General features: G+C 42.5%; 1 protein-coding gene across 1 annotated transcript in view; it reads right to left on the minus strand.

Moving 5' to 3' along the window:
* Nucleotides 1–22560, minus strand: part of GPR50 (G protein-coupled receptor 50) — a 120393-nt gene that overhangs the window by 10796 nt on the left and 87037 nt on the right. The window lies entirely within an intron of this gene.

The following is a 22560-nucleotide window of genomic DNA, read 5'->3' on the forward strand; positions in this document are numbered from 1 at the left end:
TGGCATTTTTCCCAATTTGAATAAGTAACAGCTGTTTTCAAAGGGTTAAATGAGTTTTGGCCACTGATCTCACACTGATAATACACAGAGAGGGATCCCCCGCATCATACCCAAGAGAGTCCAGCCTGGCCCAAAGTGGTTCTGGGTATAAAATATGGCATCAAAGTGGGCAGATTGGCATTTTTTCCTAATTTGAATAAGTAACAGCTGTTTTCAAAGGGTTAAATGAGTTTGGGCCACTGATCTCACACTACGTACACACAGATAGGCATGCCCCGCATCACATCCAAGAGAGTCCAGCCTGGCCCAAAGTGGTTCTGGGTATAAAAACTGGCATCAAAGTGGGCACATAGGCATTTTTCATGATTTGAATAAGTAACAGGTATTTTCAAAGGGTTAAATGAGTTTGGGCCACTGATCTCACACTGATAATACACAAAGAGGGATGCCCCGCATCACATCCAAGAGAGTCCAGCCTGGCCCAAAGTGGTTCTGGGTATAAAAACTGGCATCAAAGTGGGCAGATTGGCATTTTTTCCTAATTTGAATAAGTAACAGCTGTTTTCAAAGGGTTAAATGAGTTTGGGGAACTGATCTCACACTGATAATACACAGAGAGGGATGCCCCGCATCACACTGATAATACACAGAGAGGGATGCCCTGTGGGTCCTTACCAGACTTTGGAGCAAATGCCAAACTTTACTGAAACGGTAATGAGGATTAAGGTAAAACACACCTTTATCCATGGTGTTTTTGGTGCAATAGGGAGCTATCAGCAGTTTAGATTAATCTAACTGGCTGACAGTTCCCCTTTAATAATGGTCATTATTTGCCCTTATTTTTACTTTGTTTAAACATAGCCTAAAGGGGTATTCCTGGAAAAATTGAAAAAAAAAAAAGAACCAAAATTAACCCTTAACTAAAGAACTTATATATTCCTTGTTGGCTTTACTCGGAGATTGCTGGTCCAGTCACATGATGCAACCTTTCTTACAGTGATGTCCTACTTCCTTTCATCTTCTTGGGTATGGTGACGTCAACACTTGGGGGCAAAGCCATCTCTCGTACCCAGAACGGCCTTCCTACACGTGCGCAGTGCGATCATTAGTATTGCAGCATGCATCTGCTAATCCCACTGGGTACAGGGACATCAATGCTCCCGTAATCAGGTTCTGCTGGCTACAAGGGCGGTCTTACTGGCTACAAAGGGGTCCTATATGGCTACAAGGGGACCCTGACATTGCAGGCAACACATAGGACAAATATATTTCAATGGCCCTGTTCACACATCTGTACAAGTGTTCAGGTCCACGTCCCGCGCTACAAAAAAATAAAGGATAGATTATAGTGCGGACTTGGATTTGCGGCACGAATCATTGTCTTCTACATAGTGCTCCGTAAACTGCGTAGCACTGTTACTGCACATTCATAGTGCGGTCCACCATTACAGGTCCGTATTCACTGGCTGAACTATGGATGTGTGAATGAGGCCTAACATAGCCTAAAGCAGACCTGTCAGCAGAAAACATTGCTGCAGGTATTGTTATTATAGAAATGTATTCAGGGTTAGCCGAGAAATGTTTAATAAGAGGAGATGGGACAGCTAATTCTGGGATCCTGTTATGCTGACAAATGCTTCCTGAGTACTTTAGCCCTGTTTGCTTAAAGGGGTAGTGCGGCGCTAAACATTTATTCACAAAATACCCAGAACCACTTTGGGCCAGGCTGGACTCTCTTGGATGTGATGCGGGGCATCCCTATCTGTGTGTACGTAGTGTGAGATCAGTGGCCCAAACTCATTTAACCCTTTGAAAATAGCTGTTACTTATTCAAATTGGGAAAAATGGCTATGTGCCCACTTTGATGCCAGTTTTTATATCCAGAACCACTTTGGGCCAGGCTGGACTCTCTTGGATGTGATGCGGGGGATGCCTCTCTGTGTATTATCAGTGTGAGATCAGTGGCCCAAACTCATTTAACTCTTTGAAAATAGCTGTTACTTATTCAAATTGGGAAAAATGCCAATCTGCCCACTTTGATGCCAGTTTTTATACCCAGAACCACTTTGGGCCAGGCTGGACTCTCTTGGATGTGATGCGGGGCATGCCTATCTGTGTGTATGTAGTGTGAGATCAGTGGCCCAAACTCATTTAACCCTTTGAAAACAGCTGTTACTTATTCAAATTAGGAAAAAATGCCAATCTGCCCACTTTGATGCCAGTTTTTATACCCAGAACCACTTTGGGCCAGGCTGGACTCTCTTGGGTATGATGCGGGGCATCCCTCTCTGTGTATTATCAGTGTGAGATCAGTGGCCCAAACTCATTTAACCCTTTGAAAATACCTGTTACTTATTCAAATTAGGAAAAAATGCCAATCTGCCCACTTTGATGTCAGTTTTTATACCCAGAACCACTTTGGGCCAGGCTGGACTCTCTTGGATGTGATGCGGGGCATCCCTCTCTGTGTATTATCAGTGTGAGATCAGTGGCCCAAACTCATTTAACCCTTTGAAAACAGCTGTTACTTATTCAAATCATGAAAAATGGCTATGTGCCCACTTTGATGCCAGTTTTTATACCCAGAACCACTTTGGGCCAGGCTGGACTCTCTTGGATGTGATGTGGGGCATGCCTATCTGTGTGTATGTAGTGTGAGATCAGTGGCCCAAACTCATTTAACCCTTTGAAAACAGCTGTTACTTATTCAAATTGGGAAAAATGCCAATCTGCCCACTTTGATGCCAGTTTGTATACCCAGAACCACTTTGGGCCAGGCTGGACTCTCTTGGATGTGATGCGGGGCATGCCTATCTGTGTGTATGTAGTGTGAGATCAGTGGCCCAAACTCATTTAACCCTTTGAAAATAGCTGTTACTTATTCAAATCATGAAAAATGGCTATGTGCCCACTTTGATGCCAGTTTTTATACCCAGAACCACTTTGGGCCAGGCTGGACTCTCTTGGATGTGATGCGGGGCATGCCTATCTGTGTGTATGTAGTGTGAGATCAGTGGCCCAAACTCATTTAACCCTTTGAAAACAGCTGTTACTTATTCAAATTGGGAAAAATGCCAATCTGCCCACTTTGATGCCAGTTTGTATACCCAGAACCACTTTGGGCCAGGCTGGACTCTTTTGGATGTGATGCGGGGCATGCCTATCTGTGTGTATGTAGTGTGAGATCAGTGGCCCAAACTCATTTAACCCTTTGAAAACAGCTGTTACTTATTCAAATTAGGAAAAAATGCCAATCTGCCCACTTTGATGCCAGTTTTTATACCAAGAACCACTTTGGGCCAGGCTGGACTCTCTTGGATGTGATGCGGGGCATCCCTCTCTGTGTATTTTCAGTGTGAGATCAGTGGCCCAAACTCATTTAACCCTTTGAAAATACCTGTTACTTATTCAAATTAGGAAAAAATGCCAATCTGCCCACTTTGATGCCAGTTTTTATACCCAGAACCACTTTGGGCCAGGCTGGACTCTCTTGGATGTGATGCGGGGGATGCCTCTCTGTGTATTATCAGTGTGAGATCAGTGGCCCAAACTCATTTAACCCTTTGAAAACAGCTGTTACTTATTCAAATTGGGAAAAATGCCAATCTGCCCACTTTGATGCCAGTTTGTATACCCAGAACCACTTTGGGCCAGGCTGGACTCTCTTGGATGTGATGCGGGGCATCCCTCTCTGTGTAATATCAATGTGAGATCAGTGGCCCAAACTCATTTAACCCTTTGAAAATAGCTGTTACTTATTCAAATCATGAAAAATGGCTATGTGCCCACTTTGATGCCAGTTTTTATACCCAGAACCACTTTGGGCCAGGCTGGACTCTCTTGGATGTGATGCAGGGCATCCCTCTCTGTGTATTATCAGTGTGAGATCAGTGGCCCAAAGTCAATTTTATTTTTAAATAATAATTTTGTGGTTTTACTTTCATGCCCATTTTTATGCCAACCGTGGGGTCTTTTTTGCCATTTTTATCACCAGTCCTCTCAGGGCCCCTCACTTACGGTAGGGTATGAATATTATACATTTTCTGTAAGAATAATAGCTAAAACAGGAAAAAGAAAAATCCTCTGAATAAGAAACTGCCGAATAAGAAACCAACTTCAGCCCCGAATAAGAAACTGGCCGAATAAGAAACCAACTTCAGCCTCGTGCATCTTTACAGATCGCTGCTTACAGTCTGGCCCCCAAGGGGTTAAGGGAGGATGTATTGCATCCCCCTTAACCCCCTGGGGGCCAGACTGATGTCAGACTGCACCCATCCCAGCAAGGAAGGGGTTAAGTGACCCCCCCTTCCTTGCTGGGAGGGGTGCAGTGCTGGGGAGGGGGTGGGGAGAGCTCTATACTCACCCCGATGTGTCCTCTTCTATGGTCCGCAGCACAATGAAGTCACTGTACTGCGGACCGGCTAATTATATGTGCGCTCAGCCGAACAGCCAATCAGCTGAGCGCACATATAATTCTAAATGTTTCTTCTAATAATGCTATTGTGATAACATAATTAGAAGAAACATTTGATGTTTTCATTAAAGTAAAGTGATGATTAGTACAGAATGCTCTATTGCCAGGAATATGAATTAACGGCTTATAGAGCTTCCTGTACTAATTAATATTTAATTAATAAAAAACATTTTCGTTGAAATAAATACAGTTTCTTTGTTCAATAATTTAATTCTAACGAATCCATCATTGTGCAATTAATTATACTGTCAAAAAATAAATATATATATAAATATACATTTATTTATATATATATTTATTTTAACAGTATATTTAATTGCAAAATGATGGAATCGTTTACATTTAATTATTGAACAATAAAAGGGACTTTATTAGACAGAAAATGTGTTTTATTAATTCAATATATTAACCATGAGAGACATCGGCATACTGCAGAGGATCGCAAACCCCGGTAATAGCGATTCATGTAAACTGTTTCCCTGCTTTCCTAGATGCATCCAGAGGTGTTTGCATCACTTTCTTAACATTTTATTTGTTATTTTTAGTTGAACCAGATTTCCAAGTAAATGACCGTATGTTTTGAGCCGCATGTCTATTTTTTCCCACGGCTGTAGTTTCATCCGCACATTTACAGCCGCATAAAAAATACAGCCGCACAGTTACAGCGTGTGAACCCAGCCTGAATCTGTAGGCACAAAATCAGAAAATCTGCTTCTATGCATTTATCAATTTGTGAGAACATCTTAAGACACTGTAGTTCATTGCCTTAAATAAACATCCAACATTAAAGGGATGTTCTAGGAAAAGAAAAAGATACTTTAAAGGTACAGTGGTACCTTGGTTTAAGAGTAACTTGGATTAAGAGCATTTTGGTTTAAGAGCTTAGTTTTTTCAAAATTGTGACTTGGTTTAAAAGCATTGCTTTGGTTTCAGAGCTCCCTGTGCTGGGTGGGAGCACGAGTTGGGGAGTAGCATGGTATGCATAGCGGGGTCTACAGCACTGTACTCTGACCCAGGAAGTCACCCTCATGTTCCAAATCATAGCAGATCCACTTCAGGCTGGGGCTTGCATCAGGGGACAGGACTGTGGAGGTAATCTCTCCATAGCTGTAACCCCTCTCTCCCTGGACAAAGAGTGCTGCATTTATGTGCCCACATCTTCCCTGCTCATTCCTTCATACTCCCTGCAGTCTCTTTCAGCCCTTGTGTTTCCCATCCTCTCCATTACTGTACAGTAACTTATAATATCACATATTCTGCTGTTTCTGAATGTTTGTTGTTTCATTTGTTTAACATGTTATTCAGAATAATAAATCATTATTTTTGGGGTGTGGAACCAATGTCTACATCTCTATGATTTCTTATGGGAAAATTTGCTTTGGTTTAAGAGTGGATTTGGATTACAAGCACAGCCACGGAACAAATTATGCTCGTAATCTAAGACCCCACTGTATATTATTATTATTATTATTATTATTTAGAAATGTGAAAGTCATCTTGCTGCTCAAAGACTGATCACAATATTACACAGACTAGGTATATAAGGTCAAAGGATAAAAAGGCTTCAATGCTGACCCGATATTGATAGTGAAAGTCGATTATACAAATAGATGAAAATAGAAAGTAATTAAATTTAGGTCACATTCCTTTCTTATTAGAGCCTCACGCCTTTCACTGTAAGCTATTCCTTCTTATTGGATATGGTGAAAAGGTGTCTAATAGAGATGAGCGAACCGGATTCGGGTTCGAGCCCATCCGAACCCAAACGATCGGCATTTGATTAGCGGGGGCTGCTGGAGTTGGATGAAGCTCTAAGGTTGTCTGGAAAACATGGATACAGCCAATGACTATATCCATGTTTTCCACATAGCCTTAGGGCTTTATCCAACTTCAGCAGCCACCGCTAATCAAATGCCGAAAGTTCGGGTTTAGATCGACTTGAGCATGCTCGAGGTTCGCTTATCTGTAGTGTCTAACATGTTGTCTAACATGTGTGTAACCTCATACATAACATAAGTCCTATAAGACCAGCCCACACCATGAGAATAAGATGCCTTTTCACAGGCCCACCAACAGACACCAGCATCTTGTGTCTTATAAAATACCCAGTCTTGCAGAACGACTATTTTAAAGTGAAAGAATGAATCTCTGGAAAACAATAATTTTATTAAAAAAATTAAAGTTTGAAATAAACCTAGGAATAGAACAGATTATGCGGACAGTAATACAATATAGTACAACAAACAATATAAGACACCCTACTGTATAAACTATATAACTATATTAATCTTCAGCTTTCCCATGCTTACAGTTGACACTTATTTCTTGTGTTCAGCACCTAAAAGATGACAGCTATGTGAATTTGCTGTAAAATGGTCCACATTACATATTTAGAAAATCTCCTCTTGGTGTGCCTTTAGGATCCTCATTAAGAGGTACTTCAGTGCCAGTGCAATGATCCACTTCTGCAGAGAAAGTGTTGTTCATAACTCCAATGGAACTGAAGAGGAGCACATAAGTATAAGGAGTGCAGCCCAAATCCCCTGTAGTTATGGAGTACATTGTGAAGTGAATTTCCCACCTCCTCTATGCTATAAGGAAGGGCCATTGTACTGTGACATGATTATAAAGCAATGGGATTGGATGGTGCAAGATTTTTTTCTTATGCCGATCTAATGCATACCGAGTCTTATCAAGTCAGTACAGAAGAATAAATTTGTACTGGGACAACTTTTGCTGTACTGATCAGGAAGAAATGACACATTGTGTCTAGTTTCCTTTCCTGTATCATGTCTTAACAACCTGACAAGTGAAGAAAAAAAAAAAGATGATTTATAGAAAAAGTGACTAAGTAGGATATAGATAGAAGACTGTGGGTGGCAGCTATGAAATATTATCCTTCTAGACACTTTACATGGGTGTTACTTCTTATACTTTAAAAATTAAACAATGACTTCAAGCATAGAATATATTGAGGCAATATCTACATAAATCATTCAGGGGCAGGATTCAATAATATCACTCATGCAACACGTTGCACTGTTGGCAATGATGGAAACGACTTAGGAACCCCCTAAAACATCTATTGACCAAAGGATTCAAAGTGAATGTACCATCAGTACATTCTCTTTAAGTTTTGTACATGGATAAAACGGCACCGGGGCGGGGAAGTCGATGCCGCGGTTCTTTTTCTTGAACCGCTGCCCGATTCCTGCGTACAGCGCCGCTCTATTCCCGGACACCGGTATGGGCTGAAGCACTGGAGACAGGCCGGCCTGCCCCCAGTGGGAGGAAATTGATTCTAATGGAGCAGCGTCATAGACGGGCGGGGCTTTCTTTCCACTGGGGGTGGGCAAACCTGCCTCCAGTGCTTCAGCCCATACCGGTGCCCAGGAATAGAACGGCACTATATGCGGGAATCTGGCTCAAAAAAAGGACTGCGGCACTAACTTTCCGGTGCTCTTCTATCCATGTGCAAACCTTAAAGTAAATATTCTGATGGTACATTTGCTTTAAAGTACCTTAGTTTAGGGGAACCTATCATCATTTGATGATGCCAAAATCTTATGATGGCCCTCGGCGTCTTCTTCCTATCCAACCAACCTTGATTGATCTATTCCTGTGTAAGTACAGAAAGGGATCTATTAATCATGGCAAACATGGTAGGCATAAGCCATTGGGGACCACTCGTGGTTCATGAGAGAGATGACTAGAGATGAGCAAAACCCCACTCAACACTCCCAGTTGTCAGTGTCAGGCGACCCCTTTAAAGAGGACCTGTCACCCTCGGTGCCGGGGTGACAGGCTCCCGAACCCCCGCTGGAGCACCTTATACTCACCTGATCCCGCCGGGTTCAGCTTCTTGAGCCGGTCGGGTGACTGAGATATCAGCGCCCGAAGCCCGGCACGCGTGCTCCTCAGATGAGTCCAACGCTCATAGAGAATGACAGGTGAGTTCGACGCTCCGTCATTCTCTATGAGCGTTGGACTCATCTAAGTAGCGTGCGCCGGGCTTCGGGCGCTGATATCTCAGTCACCCAACCGGCTCAAGAAGCTGGACTTGGCGGGATCAGGTGAGCATAGGGTGCTCCAGCGGGGGGCCGGGAGCCTGTCAGCCCGGCACGGGGGCTGACAGGTTCCCTTTAAGGAAAATATCCTGAGTACCTTTGAAAAACATGACCTATGTGTGTGCTTTCTTGGTGTTCACTGTCAAAGTTCATTAATTTATGAGATATATTAACTCTAAACTTTGGTTATTAGCATAAGAATTAGATGCTGTATGAAAACATACAGGCTACAAGCAAATGTTTCTTGCAAAATCTCTCATTGCATAATTTAATTATTATAGCTTCATCAATGTCAAAAATTATAAAAAGAAATTATTCAGTCTAAGGAACATGAAACTATTTCCTTCTTCAAGGAACATGGGTCAACTTGCAATAGCACTTTGCAAAAGAAAAACCCTATGAGAATCACAACTAGTTAGGCTAGGTTCACACTGCGTTTTCAGCATCCGTTTAACGCATCCGTTTTTTGCAAAAAACGCATGAAAAACGGATTACAAAAAACGGATTCATTTGTGTGCATCCGTTTTTCCATTGACTTCCATTATAAAAAAAAACTGATCCGTTTTTTTTGACGGACCAAAACGGACAAAAAAACGTTGCTGACCCTATTTTTCTGGACGTTAAAAAAAACGGATCCGTTAAACGGATGCTGAAAACGCAGTGTGAACCTTGCCTTAGGCTACATTGACATTTGGAACATTAACTGATGAAGACGGATACCCAAGAGATCCCATTGACGTCAATGGGGTCCATCAGGTTCTGCCTGGTGTTGGTAAATTAGTATGAATTGTGGTTCCAGTTAGGCATAGCATCAAATAAACATACACACACATATATATCTGTCAATCTCCTTATAGGACTTACATCTGTCTGGTATATTTACGTTTATTTTTCAGATCAATGAAACCAGGAGAAACCAACAGATGCAGCTGTTGTTAATAACATCCATTTCTATATCAGATATGCTTAAGAAAAATCGAAGTCAACCAGTAGTTGGAAGGAGAACATTACACTGTAGGCTATTAGCCTATTTCTATTTTGGCTATACTTAGGAAAATAAAATAGATGTTGCTGACAGACTGCAAAAGTGCATTAAACATACTGGAAAATTACAGATGCCAGGAGAGTCCAGAACGAGTAAGAACTCAAAGGCAGCATTATATCTAACTGTAAGGAGCAACTAAGATTATGATGGTATAAGAATGCTACTACTTAGATAATGGGTCTCCTAACTGCGGCCCTCCAGCTGTTGCGAAACCACAACTCCCATCATGCCTTGACAGCTAAAGCTTTGGATCTGGCTGTCCAGGCATGATGGGAAATGTAGTTTTGCAACAGCTGGAGGGCCGCAGTTTGGAGACCCCTGACTTAAAAAATTATGCTTTAAAAGGTGCTTCATAGGTGTTTAGGGAGATTGCCATATTTTGACATTACATAGAAAACTAGGTGATCTAGTTGGGATTACACTATGAGTTCTGTTACATCATTGAGACCTTGGGGACCTTAAAGTGTCACTGTCATTTCACCAAATTTTTTTAGCTTGTCATTGAGACATGCCAAAAGTTTTGATCGGTCCTGGTCTGAGTGTTCAGACCCGTACTGATCGGGAGATAGAGCTAAGCTAAGCGTGGTCCTCTCCCGGCTAAGTGTCACGTTATCAGTTGGACTTATAATGGAGCTCTACAGAGCCTAACTCAGTCAATCTGATAACGTGACACACAACTGGGAGAGGACCGCACTTAGCTCGGTCTTCTCCCGGCTCTATCTCTCGATCAATACAGGTCTGAACTCTCAGACCCAGACCCATCAAAACCTTTGACATGTCTCTATATAGTCAAAAGTTTTGGGAAACGACAGTGACACTTTAAGAATTAAAATTTAAAAAATCTAAAAAGTTTCTAGCCACCTCTGTCTGTGTCAAGTGTGTGCAAATCCCCATAAAAAAAACTTTCCTGCTCTGGACAGTTCCTGTCATAGACAGAGATGGCAGCAGAGAGCACTGTGTCAGACTGGAAAGAAAACACCACTTCCTGCAGGACATACAGCAGCTGATAAGGAAGGAAGGAAGGATACTGGAACACTTAGATTTTTAAATAGAAGCAATTTACAATTTTGTATAACATTCTGATGGAATTCTGATGTACAACAGTTGATTTGATTTTTTTTTCTTCTGAGTAACCCTTTAATCCCCAGATAAGACTCAAGGAAGCACATTATCTCTTTTTTTTTGTTTTTCTCTTACAAAAATGATAAAGAAACTAATTTTCTTGTATAATCACTGGCAAGACATAGCTTAAATACAGAGACCTCTATATCTGCCTTCTTATAAGAGATGGACATAATCCTACATACTGTACAGTACAGAATGGCATTTAGTTGAATTACTATAGATTCTTGGATGAAGGCCAATGTATTCTACTTTAAATCATAAATATTTTATTATCACTCTTCATGATTGATATTATCCTGTACTCTGTTGAGGGGGGGGGGGTTATACTTATCCTCCTAAGTGACTGATTGGCTGATTGAACATGAAGGAGAAGTTGCCACACACTGGGAGCCCAAGACAGTAAGTATAATTTATAATTATAATTTATAAATTATAAATTTATAATAATTTATTCCCCTCTCTCCCCAATGGGTAAAGGCTGTAGACATGCACTTCCACAGCCTTAAAGATGTTGATTGGCTGCTCAGCGGCCTTTCAACAAACTTTTTTTTTTTAATTGAGCACCTCAAGTCAAGCATTCGAGCACAAGTCAGTCAAGCATTGTGCATCAATAGGGAATACTCACTCAACACTACTCCTTACACTTGAAAATGCTTACAAATCTTGACCACTAAATGTCATACTTCTTTAAAATCTGCTGTCCTACACATTTTGTTAAGCTCAGACTGAGAAAAAAAAAATCAGTAGGAAACATGAAAAGTGGGGTAGGGTTTAGCCATTGTTATGTGCAGGGAAAGAGAGAGTCTGGACTATGTACAGCACCTTCAATCTGTGAGTTTTCTTCCATTCTCCAAATGTCCTTCTTCAAAGAACATGGAAGCAGGTCAGTTCCTTTAACCCTGCTGTTCTGTTCGGTCAAAAATGAGCGAATTTGAAATTCAATATTTTTTTAAAATATTCATTATGGGGTTCTGAAACTTGTGGTTCATTGACTTTTCCTCATTTGAGGGGTTCTTACTAATAGCAGTTTTTATTTATTTTTTTGCTTACTTTTTGCTCCACGTCTTTTTTTACTCTTGTACTGTTCGGTCAAAAATGACCGATAGCCTTTTATACTAATCTCCAGCCATTTTTTGAAAAAAATAAAGGAGTTATAATCTGATTTTAGTCAATCAGTAACCGAGACAACAGAAAGCCAGACATGATGTTACATTACAATGCCACTAAAGGGGCAGTTGATACTCTAGATCAACTCTTACACCTGTAAACGCAAAACTAATCGGTGGCCAATGGTTGTTTTTTTACAATATTCTTGATGTGTCGACGTACAATGCATTTGTGTTATGGCGTGAAATAGATCCAAATTGGAACAAAAAGAAACTGTATAAAAGAAGAATGGGAAATTTTTTTAGAGGAATTGGGAAAATCACTGGTTAGCCCATATATCGAACAAAGAAAAGTAACACCCAAAGGTGATGGAGCTGCAGCCATTGTCCACAGGATCCAACAGTATGCCGAAGAAAGTGAACCAACGGCTTCCACTAGCACTGCGACAATGGCCACGGCCTCCACCAGCAGTGCAACCAGCCTTAAACGGAAATGATGAACCTTATTTCCAACATCAAGTAATCACAAATCAAATGTGATATGTTGCAAAGTGCAAAGTACTTATGCAAAAGACATGTAAATTATACTTGTGACAAATGCAAATAGTAAATTTAGCACCTTGAACCTTATTTCACATTTTATATAGAAAAAAACTAGACTTTTTTTTGTTTGTTTTGTTTTTGAAAAAAATATATTTACATACAGTTTGATGTTACTAGTTATAGTTTACAGTTTCATAAAGACTTTTTTTGTGCAAATGTGCAATATGCATGAATAATGCAATAAGGCCATCTAACATTTTTTCGACACAAAAAATATATGAATTAAGTTTTTTATTTCATTTTTTATTTGTTTATGAACAACCATGTTCACATATAGTACAGTATAATAATGCAAAAGATATTCAAATAAAACACTAGTTAGTTAAAGAGTCACTGTCGTATTTATTTATTTATTTATTTGCAGAAATCAATAGTCCAGGCAATTTTAAGAAACTTTGTAATTGGGTCAATTAGCCAAATATGCCATTATCTGCATTTAAAAAGCCTTTTGCCAGGCCCCCTCCCTCCTCTCCTCTTTTCCATCCACTGCAAAAAATCAGGAAATTGTGACTTATTGCATGAGACACAATCCTGTCTGTTCTATAGAGAGGGGAGGGGGGAGGAGGGAGTTAGACAGCAGCAGAAAGCAGATAACAACAGAGGATTACAAGCACAGAGCTGGGTAAACGCTGTAATCAGAGGTCAGAGAGGTCAGTGTTGACTGTCAGAAGAGATAAAGGGTGAGGTATTTGTAGATTAACTCTTTGTTGTCCTGTTTTGGTCTTTTATTTAGCTCTCTCCATAGGAGAACAATGAAGACTTGGGGGAGAGCTTTAAACTGCTTTTTCATGATAAAAATGCATTTTTTTTTGCTAATAAACCCAATGACAAAGTTTCTTAAAATCGCCTGGACGATTTATTTCTGCAAAAAATTCCACGACAGTGACACTTTAAAAATCCAGACCTTAACCCCTTAAAGGGGTTGTCCGGCGATAAAAAATTATTCACAGAATAACACACATTACAAAGTTATACAACTTTGTAATGTATGTTATGTCTGTGAATGGCCCCGTTCCCCGTGTTTCCCCCCCACCCACGCTAGACCCGGAAGTGTGGTGCATTATACTCACCGCATCTCGTGTCGTCCACGGTCTCCGATCGTCAGCAGTGACGTCTTCTTCGGGAGGCCAGCGGATCTTCCCGAGTGCCGGCCGCCCTCTGCAGCGTCATCCGAAGCTCAGCCGCGATTGGCTGAGCATAACTGTGCTCAGCCAATCGCGGCTGAGCGGCTGATGACGCGGCCACGTCATTTATTGCATTTATCTGCACTCTGCGCCGTGGACGCCACTTGAAATTCAGCCTGTCCCTTTGATTCAGTGGGATGTCTTGTGCGCCTCCACTTTCCACCCAAAGAATTGACATGTCAATTCGTTGGGCGTAGAACGGCAGAGAGCATAGGCGCACGAGAAATCCCATTGAAACAATAGCACAGGCTGAATTTAGAGCGGTGTCCATTTGAAATTCCGCCGCTTTTAGTGTGAATGGGCCCTAAGTCTGAATAGTTACATGCTTACTAAACTTCCATCTTTGTAAATACATTTGTGGAGGGAAAAAAATCGAAAATTTTGTTTTCATATTCTCTTCATGGAGTATTGAATACATAATCATGGGGGAAAGCACAAGATCGCAACATTTAGTGTAAAAAAGGGCCTAAAGACTTTACAATTGCATTTTGTATTACATGAATAATGTGATCATTAGTATAAATAATGCAGTAGATAACTTAAGAATACTAAAAATGTTTTAAGGAGTTTAAAATTGAATTGTAATATTTAACTTCTCTTTGAAAATGTAAAATGTAACCACAAGACAAATGTAATTAACACGTCCAAGTTCACAATATCGGCTTTACAAGCACGTCATGGGAACCTCAAGTTAAGTTACATGAAATTAATTTTTTTATACAGCTTTCCGAACCTAATTTGTAAAGCTTATTCAGTAAATTTCCAATATATGACAGATATATTATTATACTATTTCAGAAATATCCATGTACCGTGTCAGGTAGAAAAGAGTAGTCCTTTATATTTTAAATGTGTTTCCTTTTAAAATATCTTAAACTTGCACAGAAAAAAGAAAAATATTAAAACTTGTATTGGCTAGTGCATTGAAAGACACATAAATAGGCTTACTAGGCTACCATCAATACCTAATATAGCACCGGTAGCTGTTAAGCCATTTCACTCAAAAACTGATAATGTTCATATATTCAGTAGACCCACCAGGTCTCATATCTCACATTACGTGCAATTGCTGGCTGAGTGTTGTGCTTGCACTTAATATCCCAAAGAACACACCATCGTCGTGCAGAAATTTTTTTTTAGTTGAAAAGTCACTTTTTTGTATATAAAATACTAAATACTTTCCTTTAGGATGATCTCTGCAAGCAAATCATGTACAAAAACAGCATGCTGCAAATGGTAAGACATGGGGTTATTATAGATCTTTAGAATTGGAAACATTACCGTATTTTCCGGCTTATAAAATGACTGGGCGTATAAGACGACCCCAGACTTTTGGGAAGATTTTCAGGGGTTCAAAAGTCACCTTATATGCCGGAAAATGTTAACCCCTACCTGACCGTAGCAGGGCTTACCAGCTGCAGCCAGTCACCCACTTCTGAATTATAATCTATACGGACTATAAATTAGAATTGGCTGGCTAGCTGCAGCTGGGGAGCCCTGCTGCAGTCAAGCAGTGGTTAAACCAAGCAGGAGACGGTGTTGCTGGGGGTCCTGGAGAGCTTGCAGTAGTCTCCCTTTTAGAGATGACCCCCATACCACACCACCGCCCGACTTCCCCTGGCTGCAGGGCCACATTGAGGGAAACAAAAACAAAAAAAAACAGATTTACATTGTCAATATACCTATTGCAAGACTACCGAATCTGCCCACAGGTTTGCAAGAATTGTTATATCTTCTGAGAGAGCAACCTCAGCCTATGCAACCTGGCCTATGGGTTAACATAGTGCCCACGGCAGTGCTGAGCCCTTGGCTTAACCCTTAGGCGACCCTGGACGTAACCGTATGTCCAGGGACGCCTCCATGTGTTCAGAGCGGGGCCGCGCTCTGAACCGCCGCTGTCCCGGGTGCTGCTCGTAGCCCGGGCCGCTGCTATTAGTGGGCACGGTCCGATCGCCGTGCCAGCTAATAAAGAAATTGGATGCAGCTGTCAAAGTTGACAGCTGCATCCGATTACTTGATGCAGCCGTTCCCTGGTGTCTAGTGGGGTGGATCGTTGTCCCGGAGGAGCGATCCACACATCCTTCTCTGCCGAGGCTCAGCACCGTAATGGCGCTGATCCCGGCTCGGCACTCGATTGTTGCCGGAAGCAATCAAAGTGCCTATCTCATTGTGTACTTATACTTATACTAGAAGTCCCCCAATAAAAATAAATAAAAAGCCCCCTCCCCTAATAAAAGTCAAAATCACCCCCCTCTTCCCATGTTATGAATAAAAATAAATAAACATGTTTAATATCGCCGCGTGCGTAATCGCCCAAACTATTATTTACACTCCTGGTCTCGCACGGTAAATGGCGTAAGCGCGGAAAAATCCCAAAGTGCAAAATTGCACATTTTTAGTCGCATCAAATCCAGAAAAATTGTAATAAAAAGCAATCAAAAAGTCGCATATGTGCAATCAAGGTACCGATAGAAAGAACACATCATGGCGCAAAAAATTACACCTCCCATAGCCCCATAGACCAAAGGATATTAGCGCTATAAGTATGGGAATGGAGCGATTTTAAGGAACATATATTTGTTAACAATGGTTTGAATTTTTTACAGGCCATCAGTTATACCCCAGGACGAACCGCATAAAAATGAAAACCCCCCAAATAAAAGAAATGCGTTTTTTTTGTTGTTTTTTTTTTTCAATTTCACCCCACATTTAATTAGGTCCCCTATATTCAATTGCTTTAACGAAGCATGATGAAAGTGCATGTGCAAATAGCATGCTAATACTTATAGCAAAAAACATACCAATAATAAATGAAAACTAAATTACCAATGTTGTAAAAAAAAATGTTTAAAAATTGTGTGCAAAAAATGCTAATATACAAAAGACAAAAAACTGTATATAAAGTATATCACATGTGATGGTGCTTGGAAGGGTGGACTGTCACTGTCGTCACTGTCGTTATAACTTTCAAAATCTAAATCAACAGTATCAATGTTATATAAAGTGGGTTTGCAATATACATTCATTATTTTTTGTTGTTGTTGTTATCACGCTGTATAACAAAGCTGAACTTACCAGAAATCCAGGTCCAGTCTCCTGAAGGCAGTTTTCCCGCTTGTGCTGGTTGAAAAAAACAGACTAAACACAGGAATTCTAGACTGTACAGAGAGTCACGGCTCAATATGTCCATCAGTCACATGACTGCCTTCTCAGAGCGCTCAGATGGCCTGGGATACACAGGAATTCCTATTTTCTGAATGTTTCCTGTTTTTTGAGGAAAAAAGAGTCAGAAAACAGGTGCCGTGTTTTCCATGATAACTAAAAAATAAATAAATAAATAAATAATGAATGTAAATTGCAAACTTGCTTTATATCACATCTACTGTTGATTTAGATTTTGAAAGTTATAACGACAGGGACACTTTAAGACTTCATCATTGTCAAAATTAATTCAGTGACAGCACTCAAATGGTAAATCCTTTTTTCACATGCTTATTCACAGATTCAAGAGTAGGTGGAGTTTTGTCGTGGTTGATATTGTCAGATTTGATGAGTAGTTAGGAGTAATTATTGTTGGATGATGTAGTAGTTTGGAGGATGTGAAGGCTATGTGCCTCGGAGGAGTCCAGGTTGTTGATCTGAAGAACTCCCGGAGTAAGGTTAATATTTATTAGATACCAGTAGACTATATTGTATATTAGGTGATTGTGCAATAGTGTTGTGTGTTTTAGAATGAAATTGTTCCCCAACACATTTATCTGCTTTCTATTTATTTCTCCAATTTATCTAGCTGGCTGCAAATCCTCTCTTGATATTTTTTAGATCACAGTTTATAGTGAACATATTACTTTTAGAACACATCTGGTTATTAGATTGCTTTAATCCTTTTAAAATCTCTTCCCTTTATGCATTGACTAGATTAACTTCTGCAATGAATTTTAACAAATTCCCATTTCCCATCAAATTCATTGTTGCATAAGTCTCCACTGGGGTGTCGAATGAGCTGAAGGCCCTTTGAGGGAATTCCAGCCCTAATGTATTGTGGTAGAGATTTAATTTTCCACTGTTGACATAACTTTTTTTTAAAGATCCTCTAATGTTCAAATTTTTTTACATAGTTTTATCTACTATTACATTCTGTTGTGCTGTGTCACAAGTTAATGTAGCCATTAAAAGTTAAATCATATAGTTTCCTTTGTTATTTTTCTAAATTCTAAATGAGAAACAAATTATTGAGAAACAAATTAATGCTAGAAAATATGAGCAGACTTTTTGTATATATAAATGTTGTATTTATAAAACCACGATTGTTTTTAAGCATTTGCCATTGTTTTTAAGTATTCGCCTTGCGCAGCCCCGTTAGCCTAAAGGCATGGAGGAGACATGGAGTTATCGCGATTTCTGCCTGCTAGCTGACATAAATTATGGTGAAGATATAAGTCTGCTCATGAGATTTTTGCGTCAGTCTCAGTTAAGCTGGATTTACTAAGAGCCTTAGTAAATCCAACACAACGCATGGGGGCAGTGATTTTTATTAGAAAACTGGATGTCGGTTTGAAATATTTTCTCCTATATTTCCAGATAAATCCAGTTTCTATTCCCCTGATCTTTCCGTCATACACGTTCACTGAACAACATTACATCATTTCAGTATATTAAGTTGCTATCATAAGTCGGTTATCCAACTGTTACACTTCATCAGTTCCCAGCAGGCAGGTCTGGTTTCTACAGCCTTAATCACCCTTTAATTAATTACTCTACTCTATACCCACTTTAAGGCCATGTTCACATGCTATAAAACAGTGGCTGTCCTGTGACACAGCCATGTCACAGAACCACCGCTGTCTTATATGTTCAACCCTGCTGGCAATGTAGTATCGGCCGGGTGAACATCACTTCTTTTTAGTTGGAATGTTAGGATGTGCCCGCGCTCCATTTAACCTTAGCAGACAATGTAAAGTGCGACCGTGAATGAATAGCGGCTGCACAAAATAGACATGGCAGTTTTCTGTGTGTATACACTCCAGCCTGTACTTAATGTGATTGGCTGCTATGATTCTGACATCCTTCTTCTTGTCATGTCCTACTTAAAGTCTATGCTGATGCCCCTTTTTATCTGTCAAAGCACAAGTAAAAAGGATAGAAAATAAGAATAAGAAGAAAAAAATAAAGGTGCGGCTGCCACTATCTATTCTTCTATTTCTCTCATCCACTTTCCAATATATATCCTTTTTCTATATCACTTTTAGACTCCCATTCATATTTTGCCTTCTTTACCCTTGTCAAAGTCCCAGGCCCCCTACCTGGAACTACCTCGGACCATTGATGGATAGTGGATAGCCCCAGTGTGGACCCAAACTCTTCCCAGCCCACATCCAAACGGTCCCATCGATCTCTGCTTAATTGCGGACCATGTAGGGCACCTAACTGAATTTGAGTCTACAGGTCCATTTATAATGGAACCCTATGGGCCAAGCAGGTTCCCAGTACATACATTCCGAGGCTTCGTATTTAACTTATCATCATATTATTACACACCAGCTATTAATCTTTATCAGGTACCACCAACAACCATTCTTACATGCTTTCAGCAGTATTTTACCCTGACCGCTGCTCTGACCTTTCCCCTCCCTTATATTAGTGTATGGCCGGTTCCACCAATCCTGCCCTTTGTTTCCATCTACTGCTTTATACATACTTAATTCTCCTGTTCATTCTCTCCATTCCCTCACTTTTTCCCTGCTAGTTCAGTGAGTATATTTTATTCAAGGAAATGAGTACATGAATGTATATGCTGATAAAATAAGAGCTAAGAAAACTGTATGTGGCCTGTCCTTGGTTTACCAAGGAGACCCTGTGACATCTATTTTTGGGAGATACTTATCTATCATTGTCATGGGGTGACCCGCTGGGGGTAGTAGTAGTTAGTAGTGGTAGGTAGGACCCGGGTAGCCACTTGCCAGATGTTAGGTCACGGGTATGGCACAAGGGGAGGTGACTAACCCACGGGAACCTGACCATGCGGGGCCCCAACAATTCTTCGTTGCCCTTAGTCAAGGCACCAATAACTAGACCAAAGCCAGGGTTCAGAAACAACGGTGGTTGTGCGTTTATTAACACGGTGGTTGTCAATAGCCACTGTCTCTCTGGATGCAACCAGGAATAGGCAAACTTGAATACAACTGAGCAGATGCTGCAATAGGCCGTAGTGTGATAACGTTACTTTGAGTGAAAGGAATCTTAATGGAGAATGAGGGTAGTAGTTCCCTGAGAATAATGCTGGGCGGAATAGACTGAATAGAATACTTGCTGATGAGATGATGATGATGATGAGAGGAAGACTTGAGAACGGCACCCAGATCTTTGAATAGAATGGAGAATCTTGAAGATGAGACTGGACAGGACTGGACCGGAATCTGTCTCTGGAATAGTTGAGAGGATCACACTAAGTTGCGGCCTTGCTTGCAGAGCAGCAGAGCACACGTCCTCCCTCTTGAAGGTAGAGGGGGCACAACATGACCTTCTCCCTTGAGCACTGGCGGAACTACCGCCGTAGCAGCCGTAGCGGCTGCTACGGGGCCCCGCCGCATCAGGGGCCCGTGACGCGGGCCCCTGGAGCTGACATATCCTGCAGCACCCGGCGGCTGAGCATGCCTCCCGGGTGCTGTAGCCGGGGGCCGGTCCCGTGCTCCTCCCGACCCGGAGACTCCTTTCCCCAACCATAGGGAAAAGGAGTCACTGGGCCAGGAGGAGCACGGGACCGGTCCACAGCGCTCCTGTCACCCCCTGTCTGATACGCGGCTGCCGTCTGATGACGCGTCCTAGCCCCGGCAGCGCGCGTATCATAGAGTTCTGTGTGGGCTTGTGCTGCGGCCCCGACTTCCGGCACAGAGACGTGTGCCGGAAGTCGCGGCTACAGGCCCACACAGAACTCTATGATACGCGCGCTGCCGGGGCTAGGACGCGTCATCAGACGGCAGCCGCGTATCAGACAGGGGGTGACAGGAAGAAGGCTCGACGGGGGAGCGTGTTGTTAGGTGAGTTTTTTTCTTTTTTTTAAACTTGCTTTTCTCGGGGGGGGGGGGGGAGAAGGGGGCATCAGAAGGGGGCATCTATAAGGGGGGGGGGAGAAGGGGGCATCAGAAGGGGGCATCTATAAGGGGGAGAAGGGGGCATCTATAAGGGGGGGGGGGAGAAGGGGGCATCTATAAGGGGGAGAAGGGGGCATCAGAAGGGGGCATCTATAAGGGGGGGGAGAAGGGGGCATCTATAAGGGGGGGGGGAGAAGGGGGCATCTATAAGGGGGGGGGAGAAGGGGGCATCTATAAGGGGGGGGGAGGAGAGAAGGGGGCATCTATAAGGAAGGGGGGGGGGGGAGGAGAGAAGGGGGCATCTATAAGGAAGGGGGGGGAGAAGAGGAGGGGGCATCTATAAGGAAGGGGGGAGGGGAGAAGAGAAGGGGGCATGGGCATCTATAAGGAAGGGGGGGAGAAGAGGAGGGGGCATCTATAAGGAAGGGGGGAGAAGAGAAGGGGGCATCTATAAGGGGGGGGAGAAGGGGGCATCTATAAGGAAGGGGGGAGGAGAGAAGGGGGCATCTATAAGGAAGGGGGGGGGGAGAAGGGGGCATCTATAAGGAAGGGGGGGAGAGAAGGGGGCATCTATAAGGAAGGGGGGGGGGAGAAGAGGAGGGGGCATCTATAAGGAAGGGGGGAGAAGAGGAGGGGGCATCTATAAGGAAGGGGGGAGAAGAGGAGGGGGCATCTATAAGGAAGGGGGGAGAAGAGGAGGGGGCATCTATAAGGAAGGGGGGAGAAGAGAAGGGGGCATCTATAAGGGGGGGGAGAAGGGAGCATCTATAAGGGGGGGGGAGAAGGGGGCATCTATAAGGAAGGGGGGGAGGGGAGAAGAGAAGGGGGCATGGGCATCTATAAGGAAGGGGGGGAGAAGAGGAGGGGGCATCTATAAGGAAGGGGGGAGAAGAGGAGGGGGCATCTATAAGGAAGGGGGGAGAAGAGGAGGGGGCATCTATAAGGAAGGGGGGAGAAGAGGAGGGGGCATCTATAAGGGGGGGGAGAAGGGGGCATCTATAAGGAAGGGGGGAGGGGAGAAGAGAAGGGGGCATGGGCATCTATAAGGAAGGGGGGGAGAAGAGGAGGGGTAACTATAAGGAAGGGGGGAGAGGGGGGCATCTATAAGGAAGGGGGGGGAGGGGGGCATCTATAAGGAAGGGGGGGAGAGGGGGGGCATCTATAAGGGAGGGGGGAGAGAGAGACCATCTATAAGGGAGGGGGGAGAGGGGGACATCTGTAAGGAAGGGGGGGGGAGGGGGGCATCTATAAGGAAGGGGGGGGGGAGAGGGCCATCTATAAGGGGGGGACACCATAGGGGGAGAGCAGGCCATCTATAAGGGGAGAACATAGGGGGAGAGGGGGATATAAACGTACAACATTGGGGGAGAGGGGAACATCTATAAGAGGACAATAAAGGAGGAAAGGGGGCCATCTATAAGGGGACAATATAGGGGAAGAGGGGGCCATCTATAGGGGGGGCAACATAGGGGACCATCTATAAGGAGACAACATGGGGGGGCATCTATAAGGGGGACAGCGGAGGGGGGCAACATAAGGGGGCTATTTATAAGGAGGGGCGACAGAGAGGAGGGCCATATACTAAAATGGGATCACATAGAGTCAGCCTTCCCACTAAATGTGGGTGTAAAGGGGCCAATACAGATGTGCAGTTGTTAGAGATGAGGATGGTGACAGAGTGTGGAGCCTAATATGTCTGTCTGGCAGATTCTGTGGATTCGTGGCTCGGAGAAGTTCTCATAACGGCCCAGGGCAGATGGAAAAGAAAATGAAAAGGGAAGAACTCCGATCAGAGAAGACGTCTCCTGTAAGTCACCTGATGTAACTGTACTGTAATTTATATGGTGTACAGAACCTGTGTAGAG

The sequence above is a fragment of the Dendropsophus ebraccatus genome, chromosome 10, assembly GCF_027789765.1.
Source record: "Dendropsophus ebraccatus isolate aDenEbr1 chromosome 10, aDenEbr1.pat, whole genome shotgun sequence".
NCBI classification, from domain to species: domain Eukaryota; kingdom Metazoa; phylum Chordata; class Amphibia; order Anura; family Hylidae; genus Dendropsophus; species Dendropsophus ebraccatus.